The sequence below is a fragment of the Taudactylus pleione genome, unplaced genomic scaffold (assembly GCF_031769625.1).
Source record: "Taudactylus pleione unplaced genomic scaffold, aTauple2 ptg000019l, whole genome shotgun sequence".
Classification (NCBI taxonomy): domain Eukaryota; kingdom Metazoa; phylum Chordata; class Amphibia; order Anura; family Myobatrachidae; genus Taudactylus; species Taudactylus pleione.
The window spans coordinates 27,399,515-27,420,000 of NW_028284421.1; the positions used below are offsets into that span (position 1 = coordinate 27,399,515).

Consider the following 20,486-nt stretch of genomic DNA (forward strand, 5'->3'; position numbering starts at 1 on the left):
GGGAGTTGCGAGCCTGGAATCGACTTGTTGGAGAAAGTAGGTGAAGGAAGAGCGCCCCCTACAGCAGCAGCCTCACATGTTGTGCCACCCGTGCGCCCACTCCCATTATGTAATAGCTATGTCACGCAGCCAGGCTGTCAAATCGGAGCCGAACTGGGCAGAATGTAAACAGTGGCCCTGATTCAGAGCCGGACGCTCTGACCAGAGCGCTCGCTCTGAATCAGGGCCCACCTCCATTAATATGGAGCGTCCTCCTGGACGCTCGTATAGCTGTGGGTCACCACCCACAGCATATACGAGCGTGCAGGATGATGGTCGCAATGGTCTTGACCATCGCGACCATCGCCAGTGCGAGCAGAAGCCTGCGGTTGAGTTTCTCAACCGCAAGGCCAGGAGTGATTTTGGCTCTATCAGAGCCAAAATCACTCCCACTGACATCACTAGTGATGTCAGTGGGGCCGGCTTCTGACGGTAGGCACGCCCCCGGCACGCCCACCAAAGGGGGCGTGCTTTCAATTAACATCGACAGCACGCCCCCTTTGATCAGACACTACGAGTGAAGGAAAGTCCTTCGCTCGTCGCGTCTCGCGCATGCGCATGACGGAGCTCCCTCCGTCGTGCGCATGCGCAGTGCAGACCATCGACCCACTTGCGAGCGGACAGCCGCTCGCGAGTGGGTCTGAATCAGGGCCCGTGTCCGTGCATTGCTAGGGTCACCCCTATTCCGCTTCCCCCGGGTCATTGTGCCCGCTCTGTGTCCTGGTAGTTTTCTTGACATTTTAGGGTTAGCTATACCAAAGCATTTATTATGGTTTTTGTAAAAAAAATTTATTCATCAAATTTTATACAGTTTTATTCCAAATTATGTAATTTATTGTTGATTGAAATCCATTGCAAAATAATCACATTAATATCTTAATTAGTCTTTGAGATATTCAAATTCAAGGACTGTACAAAGGGACTAAGCAAATTATATATATATAAGATAATTGTTGGTGCTATATATATAATTTAAGTGCTAGACATGTAATGTATCATAAGGTATGGCTATTCATGTAATATTGGGTCTTTATTAAATGTAACATGGGGTTGATGGGGGCCGTTAATATATTGTAGGATCTAAAATGGGGATTCTGTGTTGCTAATAATCTAATGAGCAGCTAGTATAGGGAGGGGGTACCTTTTTATTATATATGTGGGTATTATTGATTGTGTTGGGGTTGATTGGAGAAGGGAGACTTACAGTGTTCTCTTGTGCTTATCAGGAGGTGAAACACACCTATAATTTTTCCTAGTGTGGCCACAACACTCCAGGTTATAGCGAATAAAGCAACAGAATTTAAGGGCTGTATTCAGTATGTTAATTATCGGGGTCCTCGATAATTAACATTCTCACTCGCTGCACGCGCCGGAGCAATTCATCATTGCTCCAGCGTAGAGACAGCTAATCCGAAAATCAGTTGTCTCCCTGAATCTTTTCACTGCTCCTTTTGGAGCAGTGAATCTTTTCACTGCTTCTTTCGGAGCAGTGAAACTAATGCACCTGTGTCACCTAGAGTTCACGCAGGTGCACAAAAGCCCCGGTGTCCGGCTGAAGGATTCAGACAGGGGCCGAGGGATCCAAGAGGTTCCCTCTTCACAACCCGGAACTCCTTGCCATAAGAAAGTAGCAATGTGTGCACCATGAGCAGAGCAAACGCCATCTAAAGATGATGAATGCTCCAACAGTCAAGCTCCGAATATCACTAGCGCACGCAGGGGGGGTTTCTGAGTACCCAGAGCGCCCCCCCCCCCCGGCCCAATTTTTTTTTATTTTTTATAGACAGCCAGACCCGGCAGCTGCTGCAATATGTATTTGCCGATGTATATCAGCGGCGCACCCGGCTTAGTCCTGACTGCTGGGAAGGTTGTTTATAGATCCCCTTTCCGTAGGTACATCTACTGAAGGGGATCTATCCACAACCCTTCTGTGCGCTCCACCTCCCCCGGCTCCCGCTTCCGCCTCCCCCGGCTCCCGCTTGTCTCTCCAGTGACCTCTCCCACAGTGCTGACGAGGGATGGAGGAGCAGTTGGGCGCGGAGCGCGAAGGCGGCACGTCACTGAGTGGCTCAAACGCTAAAGAATCAGGTCAGGTCACTCTTGTTAGTGTTGGCCAGGGTAGGTGGTATGTGTGTTGTATGTGTGTGTGTTGTATGTGTTTGTGTGTGTGATGTATGTATGTGTGTGTGACATTGTAGTCCTGGGGAGGAAGGAGGGGAGAGTGTTTGGGATGTATGTGTGTGAGATATAGGAATATGTATATTGTGTGTGTGTGTTTGTTGTGTGTACGTGTATGTTTTGTATGTATGTTGTGTGTGTGTGTGTGTGTATGTTGTGTATGTGTGTATGTTTTGTGTGTGTGTGTGTGTATGTTGTGTGTGTATATGTTGTGTGTGCTGCGTATGTCTCACTATATATATATATATATATATATATATATATGAAACGGAGACCCCCCCCTAAAAATCCTGCGTTTGCCCCTGAATATAATGTATTTTCAGTGCTTGATGAATTTCTGTCCCCATACTAGTGTAGGGGACAGCGGGTTAATCAAGGGAGAAAGGTAAGCAGGATATATCTGTGATCTCTCCTGTATTACCCTTTTGATGAATGGCCACAAAACTTAAATTCTACGAAAGCAGGTGAAAAGGTTCATTGTCACCTGTTTTTGTAGAATTAAGTGATAATGAATAGAGCCCTAAGACATCATTAGCAATAGGTATTAAAAGAACAGGCAAGATAGAGAAGTGTGGTCTGCCACTTGTCCATATTCTGGTGTAGCAGTCATCGAGTTTTGGAACTGTCCTGCAGTCAGGACTTTACTGGGATTGCAGGGACAGCTAGCAGCTCTTATCATGCTGCTGTGTCCAGTGGAGGAGGGATCAGATTGCTGAATCTGATCCCACATGGAATACAAGAGCTGGTAGCTGCTGTAAAGATCAGAGTCCTCCTTCAGTGGACACCCCAGCAGGTAGGAATAGGTGAGCCAAAGGGTCTGCAGCAGACGTGACAAGGGGAAAATAGTGATGGAAGATATATGACAAGGGGAGAGTGGAGAGTGCCTGTGTCACATGTTAGCGATCTAAACAGTCATATTTAAGGTGCGTACACACTGGGCGATTAAAGTGGACGACTGAACGATAACGATATCGTTATCGTTCAGTCGTCCACTTTATCATCCATGTTTAACACAAAAAAGATGAACGATGACGACGACGCGCGTTCCCGCGGGTCGTTCGTCATCCTCGTTCATCGGGCTGACATGCAGGCCAACCTGACGACCTCGTCAGGTTTGCTGCATGTCAGGGAATGGGTGAGAGAGCCCGGCGCTGAACGATATCGCTAATGATATCGTTCAGCGGCTGTGCTCAATGTCATGAACGACATTGAGCACAGCCTGCCGGGGACACACTAGACGATATCGCTCAGGGAGCATATCGTCTAGTGTGTATGCACCATTAGAGGGATTAAGTTGGTAGGGTCGGGTTAGCAGCTGCAGGGGCTGATTTTTATCAGGAGAATATCCTCAAAAGAGATTTTTCTTCTCTCACAAGCAACGTGTTGAGGCTACAACAATGTGCCCTTTCACGTGGCCGAGAATTAATCAGCGAGGATTTATTGCAGCACTGTGGACAGCTCCTGATGAATTCAATGAGCCTCTACCGCTTTATTCCTCCCAAAGGAGAGAGTCCTGCTCGCGTTTTATGGCTGACTAGATTCACTTAAACATATGGGTGTACAGCGCTCAGCCCATCAATCCATACATGCTTATGTGAAAACAGCTTTCTATTATCTATGTAGCCATTAATACATCATATTTATGTACCCCATTCTAAATAGGTCTGAGTATGTTTTTTATTTAAAAAATCTGTCGATATAGGTGTCTGTATGTATATAGTATCTATCATGTACAGTATCAATATGTCTATGTATATCATATCTATGTTATATCTATCTATCTATCTCCATTAATTCATCTAAAATATGACCTTTTATAGAAATATCCACACAATTATCCCCCCTACTTTCTGTGCCTCCCTCCCTATCCCCCTCTGTTCCTCTGTTCTCCCTGTGTATGTTTAATGCATGTATAATTCTCTTGCATGTCTGCATTAGTCTCTCTCTGCCCTCTCAGCATGGGACCTGCTGGGCCATTCAGAGCAGGACAGACTGAATGTGTCCCCCAACCTGCTCTCTTTGTCACTGCAGCATTTAAGGTTAATTTAGCAAATGACTAGGACAGGACACAGAGAGCATGAATTATGGGCAGATCTGGGGAAAGAGAGAAAGAAAAACAAGGATTAGGAGAACAGCACATTTTCTTGCAAGCCCCAGGCAGTGTGTCAAGTTTTAAAGGTTTCATTTTTTTGTAAATGGAGATGTGGGCACCAGCGTGCTCTCTGGGGATGACGGGAAAGTCATTATTGAAGTGACATTTTCTAGGGCAGAAAACGGAAGGCAGATAGGAAGAAAAGAGGAATGTGGAAATTATATCAACAGGAGAGAGGGAAAGAGGGGGGAAATATAAGTGTTAATAGCTTGATGATGAAAAGAGGGCTAAGAAATGTTGAACAAGAGGATATTGGGGCGGTGACAAGGCCGATCCAGACCCAGTATAAGTGGAAAGTGTGAAAATCAGCTAAACATGAATGAAGAGAGAAGGTAGAATGGACATTAGAGTGGGAAAATGTGGACAGGATGCAATCTATGCAACCTGTGTTCTGGGTAAGGGCGACATTAAAATAGAAAGAAAGAAAGAAAGAAAGAAAGAAAGAAAGAAAGAAAGAAAGAAAGAAAGAAAGAAAAAAAAAAAGAAAGAAAGAAAGAAAGGATAAGAGTTAATAATTTGAAAGATATATGTTAAAGGGGGGGGTTTGTAGGGCGTCATCCGATGGGAGCCGTGAATTGAAATTTGAATCACTATCCAAGGCTTGTGCCAAGGTCATAGAGGACGATACGAGAATAAATACTGAAGATGCATTGAAAGTACTCACGCGCAGATCCTGTTACTGCTCCATTCACCTTGACAAAGAGGCGTGTTGCCCTGAAATGTTGTGATTATGTGTAAGGAGCACATTAAATAACTTCATACAAGACTTCAAGTGCCGCTGACTTCTGCTTCTCTATACACCTACATACAGAGGGCACTGAAGCACAGTATTTTCAGTTCAGCAGAGTGCCGGTCCGACGAACCGATATATATAAATATATAGTAAAGGCGCCAACCCAGTAGATGTCCACTCTATACAACAAGACTGTTATAAATGTGTGTGGCAATCGCACTCCCTTTAAATATCAGGTGTCAGCTAGACTAACTGAAGTAGGACATTGGGTTAATTGCCCATAGGCTAAATTATGTTTAAATATAGTCAATCCAAGCGACTGGCGTGTTGAAAAAAGCTAACCATAAATAATCTATATCAACTTGTTTAGTGAAATAAAGTGCACAAATGTGCAATATATATACGTGCTATATTAATCAAAAAGTATATAGTGAAATAAAGTACATAAAATAATTAGTTTTAGTTTCCAGAGATAGCTTTAAAACAATTTATTCACATCTATAAAAAGAAGAGCCAAACATATATCAACAAAATCAAAATCAATAAATCCGCACAGATTAATTATAGCAGCAGCTAGTTATTCTACAATTGTGCAAACAGTGCTAAAAAGTGCTATGTGCTGTGCAAAATATATAAACAATCCTTTTGTTGTTTCATACAGCTTTCATATAATTAAGGTACTTAATAAATACAATAAAAAGCTTTCACAGAACTATAGGTCAGCTATAAAAATACACAGAGGAAAGAAATTACATATTTAAAAATAATAAGAATTATTTAAAAAAAAATGCTAATCTGATAAAACAGTTCATAAGGCAGGAGGAGGCAGCATCCCAACATGTTTCATCCACTTAGGACTTCATCACCCCTTGATGAAGTACTAAGTGGTTATGTGGTGGCATCAGACCCGATCTTTAAGGGTAAACTTGATGATCCACCTGTGATGGCGTTCCGTCGTGGATGCAATCTTAAGGAATTGTTGATGCGACCAACTAACCAACCAACCACTAATACTATGTCGTGGCTGAATTATGCTAAACCTGGGTGCTTCAGATGTGCGAGCTGTGTGACCTGTAGATCGCTACTGGCGGGTCCTACATTCCCACATCCTCATAGTGGGAAGCCGATTAACATCAAGTTCAAGCTTCATTGCCTAATGGATCACTTCATCTATTTGCTTACCTGTCCATGCGGCTTGGCCTATGTGGGCCTAACTACCCGAGAATTTCGGGAGAGAATGTCGAATCATCGCTGCTCAATTAGACAATTACTTTGGGCAAATCGGATAAGCCAGTTGCTGTACACTTTTTACAGGCAGGACATCAGGTGGTGGCTCTAAAATGCTGCATTATTGATTGGGTCCCCAAACTACTAAGAGTGGAGACCATGAGCTGAGCCTCTGTAAACTGGAGGCGAAGTGGATCTTTGCTCTGGACACTGTGGCCCCCAGAGGCCTGAATGAGTATAATCCCCTAAATGTTTTTTTTAAATAAAAGTAGTGCCTTGGAAAGATTTAATAGAAATGGAACCTTTTCTCTTTTTGTAATGTTTTGATATGAGGTTTTGGATACAATATATTTAATAATATATGAGGAATAAAAGTAGATTAGAGTTTATATATATAAAAAATTATAAAATGTCTTTAAAAAATAAGGGTTTAAAAGAATAAGTGTTTAGAGTTGAAATGATATACAACTTTTTTTTTAATCTAAAGGTTATATGTGGTATCACTATGTTTATGTGCATAGTTAACCCTGATGTTGTTCATTGTGACTGAGCCTACCTGGATAGCCCCTCCCACTTGCTGCCTGTAATAGGTTGTGCATTTTGTACACAACCTGAATGTCAGCTGTTCAATAAAGTTGAGTTGATTCCCCAGGGCACTGGGTTATGACATCAGTGCTCAACGCTGCTCTTATATGTGTTTATTTTGCATTATATATGGGCTACATTGCCTGATTTCATGTGTATTTACTGGGCTGATAGATCGCGGAGGTGACTTCCGGTTTCGGACCCTGCGTTCCAAAGCGGTGGAACGCATGTGACTTCCGGTCTGGATGCACACCACGATCATGCACGCGGGATTGGCAGCTATTTAGGGAGACTCAGGTAAGGCATTTTCTTGAAGCTGTTCTTTAGACAGGTATGCTGAAGCTGTGATCTTTTGATTTGGATGCTTGTCTTGATAAAGGTCAGCCTTTGACCGCAACGTCGACATGACATAAAAATGGATATGTAAGCAGTAAAATAATTTGTTCCTGATACCTGCTCTGGTGAGTGCCCAGTGGCGGAACTCCCGGAGACAATGGAGTCATTTGCCGCCGGGCGTCAGCCCTGAAGGGGGCACCTGGCTCCATTGTCCCCGGGAGCTGCATGGAGAAGGAGCGCCACTGATCGGCACTCCACCTCCATTAGCGTAACTACGGAGGGTGCAAGGGGTGCGGTCGCACCCCTGCACCCTCCATTTGCCGGGCGACCGCTGAGTGTGTTACCAGCGGGCGCCCGGCTCCTATCCTGCTGGCGGTAGCCGGAGGACGGAGCTCCCTCCGTCTTCCAGGTCCCACAGTGTTCTATGGGAGTGACATCATAACATCACTCCCATAGTGCCGAGGAGCGGACGCCGGGAACGGAGCTCAGGAGTGAGCTCCGTCTTCCGGGTTCCACAGTGCACTATGGGAGTGACGTAATGATGTCACTCCCATAGTGCCGAGGAGCAGACACCAGGGATGGATGGCAGCAGCACTGGAGCGGGGATAAAGGTAAGTGTTTGTTTGGTTTTTTTGTGTGTGCGCGTGCACGGTGGGGGCCATCACTACTGGGGGCAACTACAGGGGCTCACTACTGGGGGCAACTACAGGGGCTCACTACTGGGGGCAACTACAGGGGCTCACTACTGGGGCAACTACAGGGGCCTACTACTGGGGGCAACTACAGGGGCTCACTACTGGGGGCAACTACAGGGGCCTCACTACTGGGGGCAACTACAAGGGGCCTCACTACTGGGGGCAACTACCGGGGGCTCACTACTGGGGGAAACTACAAGGGGCCTCATTACTGGGGGCAACTACCGGGGGCTCACTACTGGATGTACTGCATAGGGGGACCATTACTGGGGAGCACTACATAGGCGGACCACAACTGGGGGCATTATATAAAAGGAACTGCATAAGGGGGGTGGCGGCAGCTGGGGCTGGCATAGGTGCTGGGGGGTGGTACATTTTAGTTTGGGGGGGCACCAACATTTATCTTGCCTCCGGGCACCTGGGATGAAGTTACGCCACTGTGAGTGCCCCTTCTATTATCTATTATATATATATATCTCTATCTCTATCTATATATATATATATATATATATATATATATATATATATATCCATATCCACTCTCCTTATGCTGGCACTCTGTATCCAGTACAACTTGTTCCGGTGCCCAAAATCAAGCAAACATATCTTCCAAATAAATGGCACTCAGAGACAGCAAGTATCAATAAACCAGTGTAATGGTCAAACGTACAGAAATACTTGCTGTCTCACTGGATATACACACACACACACACACACGTAAAATATAAGGTGGCACTCACGGGACTTTGTACATAAAGAAGAGTCAGGACACTGTGTTGAGATTTTTCAACATAGTGACCTGACTCTTCTTTCAGTACAATTTCCAGTGAGTACCACCTTATATTTTCTGTATCCATCTGGACACATGAGTGTCCCCAGGAGGGCACCAGGGTAGAGTGGAGGGCTGGCCCGTATTGGACTTTTATTTATATATATATATATATATATATATATATACACACAAAAACATACAGTGCATGCTAAATATTGCAAGTGTGTAGTCACATAGTTAAATATATATGTGTGTGTATATATACAGTCAGGTCCATAAATATTGGGACATTGACAGAATTTTCGTATTTTGTCCTCTATTCACCACCACAATGGCTTTGAAATGAAACAAACAAGATGTGCTTTAACTGCAGACTTTCAGATTTCATTTGAGGGTAATTACATCCAAATCAGGTGAACAGTGTAGGAATTACAACGGTTTCTATATGTGCCTCCCACTTTTTAAGGGGCCAAAAGTAATGGGACAAACTAAACAATCCTAAATCTAACTTTCACTTTTTAATACTTTGTTGCAAATCCTTTGCAGACAATTACAGCCTGAAGTCTGGAACGCATAGACATCACCAGACACTGGGTTTCATCCCTGGTGATGCTCTGCCAGGCCTCTACTGCAAATGTCTTCAGTTCCTGCTTGTTCTTGGGGCATTTTCCCTTCAGTTTTGTCTTCATCAAGTGAAATGCATGCTCAATCGGATTCAGGTCAGGAGATTGACTTGACCATTGCATAACATTCCACTTTTTAGCCTTACAAAACTCTTTGGTTGCTTTTGCAGTAGGCTTTGGGTCATTGTCCATCTGCACTGTGAAGCGCAATGAGTTCTGGAGCATTTGACTGAATATGAGCATATAATATTGCCCGAAATACTTCAGAATTCATTCTGCTGCTTTTGTTAGCAGTCACATCATCAATAAATACAAGGGAACCAGTTCCATTGGCAGCCATACATGCCCACGCCATGACACTACCACCACCATGCTTCACTGATGAGGTGGTATGTTTTGGATCATGAGCAGTTCCTTTCCTTCTCTTCTCTTCCCATCACTCTGGTACAAGTTGATCTTTGTCTCATCTGTAAATAGGATGTTGTTCCAGAACTGTAATGGCTTTTTTAGATGTTGTTTGGCAAACTCTAATCTGGTCTTCCGGTTTTTGTGGCTCACCAATGGTTTGCATCTTGTGGTGAACCCTCTATATTCACTCTTGTGAAGTCTTCTCTTGATTGTTGACTTTGACACATATACGTCTACCTCCTGGAGAGTGTTCTTGATTTGGTCAACTGTTGTGAAGGGGTTTTTCTTCACCAGGGAAATAATTCTTTTGTCATCCACCACAGTTGTTTTCCGTGGTCTTCCGGGTCTTTTGGTGTTGCTGAGCTCTCTGGTGCATTCTTTCTTTTTAAGAATGTTCCAAAAAGTTGATTTGGCCACACCTAATGTTTTTGCTATCTCTCTGATGGGTTTGTTTTGATTTTTCAGCCTAATGATGGCTTGCTTCACTGATAGTGACAGCTCTTTGGATCTCATATTGAGAGTTGACAGCAACTGATTCCAAATGCAAATGTCACACCTAGAAACAACTCCAGACATTTCACCTGCTTAATTGATAATGAAATAATGAGGGAATAGCCCACACCTGTCCATGAAATAGCTTTTGAGTTAATAGTCCCATTACTTTTGGCCCCTTAAAAAGTGGGAGGCACATATTGAAACTGTTGTAATTCCTACACCGTTCACCTGATTTGGATGTAATTACCCTCAAATTAAATCTGAAAGTCTGCAGTTAAATCACATCTTGTTTGTTTCATTTCAAAACCATTGTGGTGGTGAATAGAGGCCAAAATCTGAAAATTCTGTCAATGTCCCAATATTTATGGACCTGACTGTATATATATATTAGCACAGGGTGCGGCACTGCAGACAAACTTCAATTCAGAGATGCGCTACTCTGAATTGAAGTTTGTCTGCAGTGCCGCACCTTGTGCTAGTTTGTATCCCATTTTGTGAAGGCACGCAGCGCAGTATTGCCTATTAGGAGGAGTGCCGGACCCCTTGTTCGACTATATTATATATATATATATATATATATATATATATAGTGTTGTTTGAAATAAAAATGCGCCTGATAGTGTAGTAAATTCAACAAGTAATGTGCATGTGCTCGAATATGAATGTGCATACCGAATAAAATATCTTTAACGCTTATGTGAGACTTTGCAGAGAGATTCCAGGTGAAGGGATGGACCCGAGATTCTGGTGACTGGAAAACCTTTATAGGAGGGCCTCATTCAGAGCCAGATAGACAGATGATATAGTGTAGTACTTCCTTAATATGTTATGTAGCAATGACAATAGGTATGCGTACCAGAAAAGCACTTGAAACACAGCATGTAATCCTATGGTCCTGGACACTCCTCCAGTATCCCTCGGCAACCCCAATTACTTCCACGTGTCGATTACGGACATACTATCCCTTTAAACCAGGACACTCAAGTTCTGTGGCTGATTAAAACCAGGTGAAATGCAGACTTGAAGTAAGCCAGGAATAAAATTTTTTCTAAACAATGAAAAGTCTCAAAGAGGACCTGGAGAATAACATAAATACTTATTCTACAGAGTTCTAAACAGTCGACACTAATGTCTCGAATTGATGCCTGCTACAGTTCATGAGATTGGAAGTTAACTCTCGTATGGCACAGTATATTGTGATTGTAGCAATCGGTATTGCAGTAATGCTGTTACACTTCCGTTTTAAAGTTCCAATTGAAGTCAGCCAGACACAGGACTAGGGATAAATTTACTAAGATTCGAGTTTGGTCGAGATTGCAATCGCGGGTGAGTTTTTGCATTTTTTTTAACTCACAAATTTACTAAAGATAAAATCGGGTGAGATTTCTCTCTTTTCACTGAAAAGAATTCAAACTCGAAAAAACTCACCATCGGCCAAATTCAGAAGTACTTTTCATGAAAAAGATATAACTCAGGAATTTACTAATAAATGAGATTACAATCTCAGGTGTAATTGTAGGAAACTTGCAGCTAAATTGAAGTTTCAAATAGACCACCTCCTGAGCCACGAGTTTGGCAGAAACATACACAGATCAGTGTGATTTGTGTATGTTTCTTCATGGAAACTATCTGAAGGGCTAATATATTTTATAAAATTAGATAGGATTACCCCCAAAAGCATAGCCTGGCCTGGGCTGCTCAGCCAGTCTTGGCTCTTAAAAAAATAGGGGGAAAAAATTAATAGGGTCCCCCCCGTATTTTAGGAACCAGCACCTGGCTGCTGAGCCAGTCCTGGTTTTAAAAATAGGGGGCGGGAATTGCGTAGGGGTCCCCCTATATTTAAAACTAGCACTGGATTCAAATCCGACCGGGTGTAATGCCACAGCCAGGGGACCCTATCACATGTCTCCCCAGCCAAAGTATTCGCACCCCAAGCCGGTCAGTCCAAGCCAGGGATCTCAGGGGAGGTGAATACCCCCCCAATAAAGGGGTTCCCCCTGGAGCACCCCAAGCTTAGTATGAAGCTCAGGACTCTTCCCTGCACCATTGGAGTGTTGGCTACGTGGGTAATAGTATTGTAAATAGTGTAAAACTTTTTTTTCTAGTGTATCTACAGGTGCGAGCATGCCTGCCCTTTAGCACTTGTGGAACTGCAAGTGTCAGCGTTTGACGGCACCCGTACCCTGCTGACACTTGGGGTAATTAGCACGGCAGATGGGTGGCAGTGTCCAAGAAAAGTGCCCCAATGGCCTCCAGGTACACTGGGCTCTGTAGCTGCCAGTCCTCCGTGGACTGATTCCACATGCAGCCTAACTGTAGGTCTGCCTCGTTAGCCCTCACCTGAGCTCTCTCCACAAGGCAGATAACTCCATGAATTACTACTTTTTTAAATCACATTTTCAACTAAATGTTATTCGTTGCTAACTTTTTTAAGGAAATCACTAAAATTTAGAGATGAGCAGGTCCAGTTCTCAGAGAACTGGACCTACCCGAACTTCCAGATCCGAGGCGAAAACCGAGCTAGGCTTGAGGTTTCCCGCCTGACTCAGATCTCATAAAGAGGCAAAACGTCATCCTCCCGCTGTCGGATTCTTTCGGGTTTTGGATTATATAAAAGTCCCCGCGAATGGCGCCATTTTCACTCCGGCTGTAGAGAGAGAAGCTAGCAGACATAGTCAGTCACTATCAGTCACTTAGTGTGTGTGCCGCAGTTTATCGTCCACGTATTTATGACTCTGCAGGTGGTTTGTCCACACTCGGTAGGGGTGCTTTGTTGTCCATCAAAAAGAGGTGCTGTCTGTGTTGTTCATCAAGCGGCTGCTGCCTCATTCAGGGGTGCTCTTCCCCAATGTAAAAAAAAATATTGTTCGGTGGCACTGCTGGTCAGACCGCAGTGTAAGTTTGTGGATATGGAGGACGATAAAATGAAAGGAAAGCAGGAACCATATACCAGTCTTGCAACTACTGCCAGCAGTCAAGTTGATGATGCAAGGCCATCAACGTCATCTACGAAGACCAAGGGCTTAAGTCAAAATCAAACAAGCAATGTTTTACAGTGTTAAAAAAAAAATAAATTCAAGCTAAGAAAAACAAAAAAATGGCAATATGCCATTTACTACACAAAGTGGCAAGGAAAGGATAAGGCCTTGGCCTTTATACATGACTGGTGATTCTACATCTTATGATGATGTAAGCCCTTCTCCCTGTAGAGGTGTCAAAAAAATGTAAATCGCTAAGGCACATGAACCAACTGTGTGCTCATAAAAGTCTCAGATCCCCGAGGAGAGTCCAAGTGTGTCCGTGGTTGCAATGTGTGAGCCTGACATTTCTAATACTGTCTTTGAAGAGGATCCTCCTTCCACCATTTGTATGCCCTCTGCACATGTGGGGATGAGTAGCACAAGTCAACATACTCAAATAGAAATCAAGAATGCTTCTTTGGATTTGCACCAGGAGGATGAGGAGGATATTTCTGTAGTTGGCGCTAACAAGGATGATGAGGATGTTAATGCTGATGAGGATTTTGATGCCGAGGATGTTGTTTGTGTAAATCAGGCAACAGTTGTTGCCCATGGTAGGAAAAAGGCAAAGCCCATTGTTGTCATGCCGGGGCAGAACACAAAAAAATCCACTTCTCATATGTGGAATTATTTCCACCCAAATACGGACAATTGTCAAGCCATCTGTAATGTTTGCCAAGCAAGAGTGAGTAGAGGTAAGGACCTTAACCATCTAGGACTTCCTCCCTGTTACTGTACATCACTTGCAGTGCATTCATCAAATTGGAAAGTGTTTTTCAAATTCAGAAACTTTGGCTAAAACAAATGTAACAATCAGTCCAGTGTCACCTAGCTGCTCCCTTCTCTCTGTTTTATCCAAGTGCCTGCAATCTCCACCACCAATACATGCATCATCATCAACATCCTCACTTGTGATTGGAAGTAGTCCTGGATCCTATTTCAGAAGAATGACTGACTCCTCTCCTATCTGTAATTCCTCAGAAGGATGCTTGAGTGCTATGCTTGTTGCTGCTGCTGTGAGTGGATCTTCATCCCAGAAGGGGACCAGGAAGAAGACTACTGTTAGTAGTTTAACAAAACAATTAACTGTCAAACAATCCTTTGCAATGGGGAACAAGTATGACAGCAGACACCCAGTTGCACAGCGGATTACTGATGCCATAACAGCTATGCTGGTATTAGATGTGCATCCAGTATCCGCCATTAATACAGTGGGTTTTATACATTTAATTGAGGTCCTGTGTCCCCACTACCATGTCCCTTCTAGATTCCACTTCACTAGAACAGCAGTTCCCAGTCTGTATAAGGATATTAAAAAAAACTTATTAGTGTACTCCAAAATGCCAATGCCACTGTCCACTTAACCAAAGATATGTGGACAAGTGGGAACAGGGCAAACTAAAGATTACATGACTCTGATAGCCCACTGGGTAGTTGTATTCTACACTCTATATGCTTCAGAGGATGGAGAAGCAGCAAAAGGCCATCCAAGGCTACACAACGGGCTATGACATAGGGTAAGGAGCGGGAATGCACCTTAGTCAAGCACAGTGGAGAATAATTTCCATTCTCAAACCCTTTGAACTTGCCACATGTGAAGTTCAGACACTGCCAGCTTGAGTCAGGTCATTCCCCTAATCAGACTTTTGCAAAAGCAGCTGGAGGAACTGAAGGAGGAGCTGAAATGTAGTGATTCCGCTATGTATGTTTGTACTTGTAGATCAAGCCCTTCATTCGCTTTGCCAGGATCCAAGGGTAATCAATCTCTTGAAATCAGATCACTATATGGCGACCATATTTGATCCTAGGTTTAAGTCATACCTTGTGTCTTTCTTTCCAACAGACATAAATCTGAAAAGATGCAAAGAGTTGTTGGTGAAAAAATTGTCAGCTCAAGCAACACGTAACACAGCAGCAGCTCCTTCTTCATTTTCTGCGGCTGCCAGGAAAAAACAAAATTTTTCTAAAAGACCCACTGCTGGTGGTGATGCAGATCAGTCAGCAAATCCTAATGACATCTGGTTGGGACTGAAAGAACTGCCTACAATTAGTGACATGTCTACTGTGACTTTGTCTGATATAGTCACCATTCAGAGAATGGTGGATGATTATTTTAGGGATAGCATCCAAATAGGCATGTCACTACTGGCAGGAAAAAAGGCAATTTGGAGTCCCTTACACAAACTGGTTTTGCTTTACTTAAGTTGCCCACCCTCAAGTGTGTACTCTAAAGGAGTTTTCAGTGGAGCCAGGCACCTTGTCAGTGATCGGCATAGGAGGTTACTTCCCCAAAATGTGGAAAAGATGATGTTCATCAAAATGAATTACAAATTCCACGAGGAAGACCTTTACTAGCAATTAAGTAAAAAAATATATAGAGGCACTTGTAATGGTGGATTCCAGCGGGGACGAATTAATAATATGTGAAGAACAGGATGTACACACTGATGGGGATGATGAGCGATGATAACGTTGACGATATCTGATCTTACCTATGTTGTAAAACCAGTTTGTGTATGGGATCATTGCCACCACTGTGCATTGGCAGCTTGTTTTGTGGGGGTCCAAACAAACCAGTCATTTGAGCCACACGTGGCAGTCCCTGTCACTGAAGTGATTGGTTTGTTAAACTATGAATGTCCTGTTTCATATATACAACATAAGGGTGGGTGGGAGAGCCCAAGGACAATTCCATCTTGCACCTCTTTTCTTTGCATTATGTGCTGCTTGGGGCATTGCTGCCTAACATTTTTAATTTTATGGCTTATGAATGTCCAAAAATTGTAATGGCCACAGACAGAATCGCCTGCATGCCCCTATCATTTTTTTTAAAGAAAATTCTGAACCACCAAGTTGATGTGGTGAGCAAATATGAGCAGCAGCACAGAGCATCTTCCTGCCAGGATGTGTGCAATAAAGTGCAAATACGTTTAATAAAAAAATTAGTTGTGTATATTGGTCACATACATACATATTTACATGGTACATACAGTGTGTAAGCAGACTGAGGTAACCTGAAGCATGCCACCTGTTGTGAACAAATAACTTCCAGTAGGCCCAGCAAACATCACAGATGCTGGGAGTTCTAGTTCAGCTGGAGAACTACAGGCTGCTTTCCTCTGATGTAAACAGCAAGTCTTGGTCCCATTATCCCTAACAACCTCCTTGAGTACAAACTAGTAAATGTCTGTTTACAGTATGTTCTAGCAGCACCTCCACAAGCAAGGCCACCTCATTTTTATTAGATGTATAAAAAATTAAAAAAAACCTCCTCCAGATCAAACATGTATTTTAGGAACTGAAGAACATGATCCTAGATTGATCTTCCCTCGTAATTTTTTTTAAGTATCAAAAAATTTAAATAAATAAATTAAAAACTAATCAATCCTTCCGTTCTTTCCCTGTCTTCAGTCCATAAACATATTCCAACTCCGTTGGGCCTCTGACCTAGTTAAGGAAAACATTCTTGGTTTTTAAAATTCCTAGGGGTCGTATAGTTTATTAAACTGCCATCCTGTCTACCATTGCAATACCACTCTGTGCCATGTTATAAGCTGAACTGCCACATGTTAGTGCCGCCCACTGCTGTCGCTTAGCTTAGTCAGCAAGCTGGATGCAACCTTTTGGCATTAAACTAGACAAAAAAAAAATCAATATTGTGAGCTGAGAGGTGGACAAAATTGACTGGAAATGACTGGAAATAAAAATTATTAAGGTTAATAATACTGTAGGAACAAAACCAGGCCAAAATTATGTGATTTTAGCTGTTTGTATGATTTAAACAAAAAAAATACAGATCCAAAACACGCAAGGAGCGGTTTTGGCAAAACCAAATCCAGATCCAAAACACAAGGAGATACAGATCTAAAACCAAAACCAAAACACAGGGGTCGGCGCACATCTCTATCTTATGTATACAATATTTTAAATTTATTGTGATTATTCCTTTCAGAAATTCAGATTTCCAATTTTTTTCTTTTTTAAGAACAACCTGTTTTCGTGTAAAGAGGTTGCTCATTGTGTAGTATACTAAATCAGTATATATATATATATATATAGATAGATAGATATAGATAGAGATAAATAGATAGATAGATATAGATAGATATATATACAGCGGGTAAAATAAGTATTGAACACATCAACATTTTTCTCAGTAAATATATTTGTAATGGGGCTAGTGTAATGAAATTTTCACCACATGTCAGCAACAACCCATGCAATCCAAACATGCAAATAAATCAAACCATTGATTACCATAAATTAAGTTATGTGTAATACTGTGAAAAAGTATTGAACCCACGAAGAAAGGGAGGTGCAAAAAGGCATGGAAAGCCAAGACACCAGCTGAAATCTATCAGTACCTGTAATTAAAACGCAATCCTGCCCCTTGTCAGTGCAAATTAATATAAGATGGTTCAGTCCCAACTGATGGCCTATAAAAAGGGGCCTCATTACCAATACAAGAAACATCTCATGATGGGTAAAAGCAAAGAGCTCTCTCAAGACCTTCGCAAACTCATTGTTGCAAAACATACTGATAGCATTGGTTACAGAAGGATTCTTAAACTTCTGAATGTTCCAGTGAGCATTGTTTGGGCCATAATCCCGAAGTGGAAAGAACATAATTTCACTATAAACCGGCCACGACCAGGTGCTCCTCGCAAGATTTCTGACAGAGGAGTGAAAAGAATTATCAGAAGAGTTGTCCAAGAGCTAAGGACCACTTATGGAGAGCTTCAGAATTACCTGGAATTAGGAAGTAATGCACTCAAGCGCCAAGGCCTGTATGCAGAGCCGGATTAAGGGGGGGGCAAAGGGGGCAAGTAACCCCGGGCCCCCCTCTCACAAGGGGCCCCCCTGGAAATGTCGAAAACTTTGTGGTCGGGTCCAACATAATAGTTATTTAGACACTGAATGGTCCATCTGCCCGTCCAAATAGGCAAAAATAAAAAAAATATTAAGCCGCCCAACACCCCCCCTTACCGCTGTCACTTGGTCTGGTCCGGCAGTCTTGTACTGGCCTGGGCTTATGACTGGCGTGTGACGCGCGACGTCATCACGCTGCTCCCTCCAGGCACCGGCTCTTCCCTGCTGTCGCGGCCTGAGAAGAGCAACACTGGGACTGCAGTCCGACTCCCCAGCCAGGGCAGGGAGCACAAAGTAACTGGCTCCCGCGTGTACTGTCAGTTACAGCACAGCAACTGCAGGCCTGCAGCACCACCACCTCTCCCACTACAAACACCCTCCCTTGCAGTTCCACTGGCAACGCAGCAACCAACAGACAGTTTGGTAAGTCAGCTTATTTTTCCTTTTGCTGCTACTTCCAATTATGTACTATATAAAAATGAGTATAAGCAGAGTGGATGTTGTGTGTGTGTGTATGTATGTATGTATGTATATGTGTGTGTACATATATATGTGTGTGTGTGTATGTATGAATGCATGTATGTATATATATATTTTACGTGTGTGTCTGAATGTATATATGTATATGTGTGTGTGTATATATATATATATATACATATATATATATGTGTGTGTGTTTATATATACATATTTCTATGTATGTGCGTGTGTGTGTATATATATCTATGTGTGTGTGTATATATATATATATATATATATATATATATATATATAATGTGTGTGTCTATGTATATGTATGTGTGTTTATATTAGGGATGAGCGGGTTCGGTTCCCTGAGAACCGAACCCACCCGAACTTCGGGGATCCGGGGCGATCCGAGCCCAAGCTCGGATCTCCCTGTCTGCCCCGGATCCCTCTCCCGAGGCAAAACCTCGAGATCTGCTGTCGGATCTCGAGGTTTTGCCTCGAGCGGCCATTTTAAAAAAAATGCCTTTGCCTTTAATGGGCAAAGTGCTGATTGGCTGACAGAGCCGTCTGTCACGGCTCTCAGCCAATCAGCATTATGGTGCTCATTTGCATGTAGCACGGACTCGTGAGATCCGTGCTACATGCATCTGTGTGATTGACAGTGACACAGAGCACAGATGGGTCAGTGAGACCCGTCTGTGCTGCTGTGTATTTCAATGACACAGATGCACGCACGGACCAGGAGATCCGTGCTACTTGCATCTGTGTCATTGACACAGAGCACTAACGGGTCCGTGAGACCCGTCTGTGCTGCTGTGGTAAAAAAAAAAAAAAAAAACCTGTGTAAAAAGAGAAAAAAATGGCGTGCCCCCCCCCCAAAAAAGAGCAACCAGCCCCGGGCATTAGTGACCCAGTGCTGGGTGTGCTTAAATACAGGGGACAAACGACATAGGGGTCCCCTGTACTTAAACACAACCAGCACCGGGCTAGTCAGAACCAGAGCTGGTTGCCAAAATACGGGGGACAAACGACGTAGGGGTCCCCCGTATTCTGCGCAACCAGCTCTGGGCTCTGATCCGGTCCTGGTTCTGGAAATACAGGGGAAAAAAATGAGTAGGGTTCCCCTGTATGTTCCAGAACCAGCACTGGACTTTTTCTAGCGGGGGGCTGATGCCACAGCCAGGGGAGCCCTTTCACCGGGCCCCCCAGCCGCAGCATCAGCCCTGACCGCTAGTCAGCCCAGGCCGGGGATCCCTGGAGAGCTGGGGACCCCCCCAATAAAGGGGTCACCCTCTCCAGGGCTCCCCAGGCCCATGCTGATAGCCCGGGGCTATCCCCGCCACCCCTGGTGGCGGTGGGTGGCGGGTTGATTGTGTGGTGTGGTGTAAATAAAGAATATCAAACATTGTCTTTACAAGTAGAACTGCAAGTCCCAGCAAGCCTGCCCCGCATGCTGGTACTTGGAGAACCACAAGTACCAGCATGCAGGGCATTAAGGGCCCACTAGTACCTGTAGTTCACCTGTAAAAAAATGTTTAAAAAAAACACAGGACACACACACCGTGACAGTATAAGTTTATTAAACATACATACACACACACACACATGTACACATACTCACCTATGTAACCCTGTAGCATCGGTCCACTTGTCCGGTAAAGTATCCCTAGGGGACCTGTGAAAAAAAACATACTCACCATCTCCTATGCGAGGTTCTGTCCTCTTCGTTCCAAAGTAGGCATCCCCGGACTTGTCAAAAAAAAAAAACGAAAACGCGATCCACGAACTTAGTACCGTTCTATAGAACGGTACTTCCCGAATGAGAGCTTAGCGGCGGGGTATCACCATGGAAACCCCGCTGCTAAGCGTTCATTGGCTGAGAGAGG

General features: G+C 43.6%; 1 pseudogene; it reads left to right on the forward strand.

The window, feature by feature from the left end:
* Positions 1-2,057: 2,057 nt before the first annotated feature.
* Positions 2,058-20,486, forward strand: part of LOC148540456 (immunoglobulin superfamily containing leucine-rich repeat protein 2-like) — an 81,171-nt pseudogene continuing 62,742 nt past the window's right edge.